We start from the raw sequence: 3,198 nt of genomic DNA, 5'->3' as shown, positions 1-3,198 counted from the left end.
AAAATTCTCATCTTCCACAGTATCCTCGGCCAAATATCTCTCCACATCTGACTTGCTATCTGCATTAGCCTTCTCTCTTTTTTGTTTTTTCCACATATTCACTCGATTTTCAGAAATGCCCTTGGCACCGGCTGAGATTTTAATATTGTCATCCAATACAATACTAGCTGAATCTCCACCATCATCCACTCCTTTATTATCGACAACCTCTTTTTCATAAAACTTATGCAATGTATCTAATGTGAGTTTAACAACACCAGTCATGCTAGTAGATACTTCCTTGTCATAAACATCCTCCAAACACCAACAGAGATAATCTAGTTTGTACCGAGGATCCAATACAACAGCAACAAGTAACAATGGATTAAATTTGTCAACCGGTCCCTAATATTTATCATATTTATGTTTCATAGAGCATGACATACTTCCTAACAAATCAGATTGATTTTGGCTCCAAGATGTTAATTGAGAAGCAACAGATGCAATTTCATGAAAACATATGTTAGATGTAACATGCAAGAAAGATGAGAAATTCAAAGTTATCTCATAGAAGACTCTCAAAAAATCCATGAATAACTTAGCATGTTGCCAATCAAGGGGTGTAGGTGGACCAAATTTCTTTTTTCCCCCACTATCCTCTCCAAACCATCTAAGAAAATCAGGTTCTTGATCATAAATTCTATCAAAAGCTTTTTCAAATTTCTCGTCATGTTCCAACATTAGATAGGTAGAATTCCACCTAGTTGGAACATCCAAGCACACAAGACTTTTATATTCAATTAATTCAGCCTCAATGCAATCTTTAAATTTTTTAGTCCTTTGAGGAGAGGACCTAACATACCTTACAGCATTTCTAATGCTTTCAATTGAAGTGTGTTGCTCTTTAATTCCTTCATTCACTATCAAATTAAGAACATGAGCATAGCATCTCACATGCATATACTTTCCTCCACACACCAACCCACCTCTTGCACCTAATTTCCTTTGAAGATAAGTAATAGCTCTATCATTCGAACTTGCATTATCTACCGTGATTGTGAAAACCTTTTCAATTCCCTACTCTCTCAAGCATTTCTCGACTTCTCTTCCAACAATGTCACCCTTGTGGTTCTCAATTTGACAAAAATTTATAATTCTCTTTTGTAACTTCCATTCTTCATCAACGAAATGTGCAGTCAAGGTCATATAAGTATAATTTTGATTTGATGTCCAGCAATCTGTTGTCAAACAAACCCGAGCACATGAATTTTCCAACCATTCTTGTAGCCTTTTCTTCTCATCTAAATAAAGTTGAAAGCAATCTCTTGAGACTGTCATCCTAGATGGTACCGTAAATCTTGGCTCAAATCGATTTAACATCTTACGAAACCCAATCCCCTCGATAACTTTAAACGACATTTCATCAAGTACAACAAACTCAGCTACAGACTTCTTACAATCTTCTAAGTTATAACCCTTAAAAGCCTTGCATAGATCCTCTTCTTCCTCAATTTTGGGCATGTAGCAATGAAGTGTCCCTTTCTTCCCCGCTTTAGTAAATATCCACTTATGAGAACTCTTTAAATGCTTATTTAGAGAATTTATGCCATGTTTAGTAGGATGACAACCGTATTTTTTCTGGCAATGATTACATTTAGCTTGGTGCAGTCCCTTTGTCTCAGTTAACGAAAGTTGAGTAAAATGCTGCCAAACATACGATTTCTTTCCCCTACGAGCAGCTTCTGGATTCTCAATGTTTGTATCATTATCTTCTTCATTAACTTGTGGTTTAGCATGAGTTGTGGCAGCATTAATAGCAGGAGCAGCAGAATTTTCAGCTTCAATTTCCATTGTTTTATTCTCCTCCATAATTTCTGGAGGAATGCAATTATCCGAGAAGCAGGGCAGCACCGTACGTCGTCACCGTCGTCCGTTGAACGAAGAGCTTCGCCAGTGACTGGGGTGAAACATGGAGGCTTGAGAAGAGACGAGAACGGAAGGAGTCGGCGACTGCGTGGTGCGTGCTGCGAGACTGGGAGTGGGTCGTGGGGAGAGTAGATGAGGTCAGGGGAGTGGGGAGTGGGGACAGCCAGTGCCGGAGTGAGCCTGAATGGCTGAGCTGCTGAGGGAGGCAGTGAATGGAGAATGGAGTCAATGGACTGAATGTGTGTTGTGCCCTAATTTGCAATCTGTAACGTGTTTTGTGTATATGGCCGGGCCACCGGGCCAGGTCCGGGTGACCCGAGCCATGGCCCGGTCCCGGCTTCACTTCCTTGCTTGATTTCATTTTTTTTCCCGGGTCCACCTCGGGTCACTTCGGGTCCGGGTCTTCGTCGTCCGAAATCCTTCGGGCCCGGGCCGGGTCTTCGGGCCGGACCGGACCTGTGCACCCCTAGTTTAAGATGCAATGCAAGAAGCAGACGTTGTGCCAGCCGATAGTTCTAATGAGGTTATTTCTACTGGACATAATGCTTCTATTCTAACTTTTGACCTCAATAAAATACTACAAGAGAATGAAGTATTTTGACTCATGTTGTTTGTTTGATATTTTGACTTGGGTTTTAGATACTAAGTGTTTGGGCTTTAATTTGATTTTGTTAGATACCTTTGAGTTCTGACGGATCTTGTTTGGACTTGTTTCCTGAAAAATTGGGATTGAATTGAATTCAGTGACTGATATGACCTTGTATTTGGATGTTGAATTTAATGAAGTAACAATGAACTTATTGGAGATTGAACTCAAATTAACTTAAGTTACCCTAGTTAGTATTTTGTAACTTAGAATGGTTTGAAGACATGATTCCAATGAATACAAGGCTTTTACATTTTTTTTTTCTAAATATGTAATTATGGTATAAAGAATATAAATATATATCCCCAAATAGTAAAACTGCTCAAAGAAGTGTTGTCTATTATCATAATTACTACATCGTTGAGATAACATTGATTAATTAAAAGACATGCATAAATTTTAGGTATGATATAGAACACAGATTTATCATTACGTATAGAATTTTTAACCTAAAATTTAAAATTAGCATAATTTAAATTAATGACTTAATTTATTTTGCTCAAAATTATTATAATCGCATTATTATACTTGTACCATTAATTATATTACTCGGTTTATTAAAAAATTAATTATTTAAAATCGGTAATTTTAAGAAAAAAGTCAATATATTCATATTAGTTTTAAATTAAATAATTATAAATAAAATC

Source organism: Arachis ipaensis, chromosome B07 (assembly GCF_000816755.2).
Source record: "Arachis ipaensis cultivar K30076 chromosome B07, Araip1.1, whole genome shotgun sequence".
Classification (NCBI taxonomy): Eukaryota; Viridiplantae; Streptophyta; class Magnoliopsida; order Fabales; family Fabaceae; genus Arachis; species Arachis ipaensis.
Note: the sequence above shows the minus strand (reverse complement) of the source record.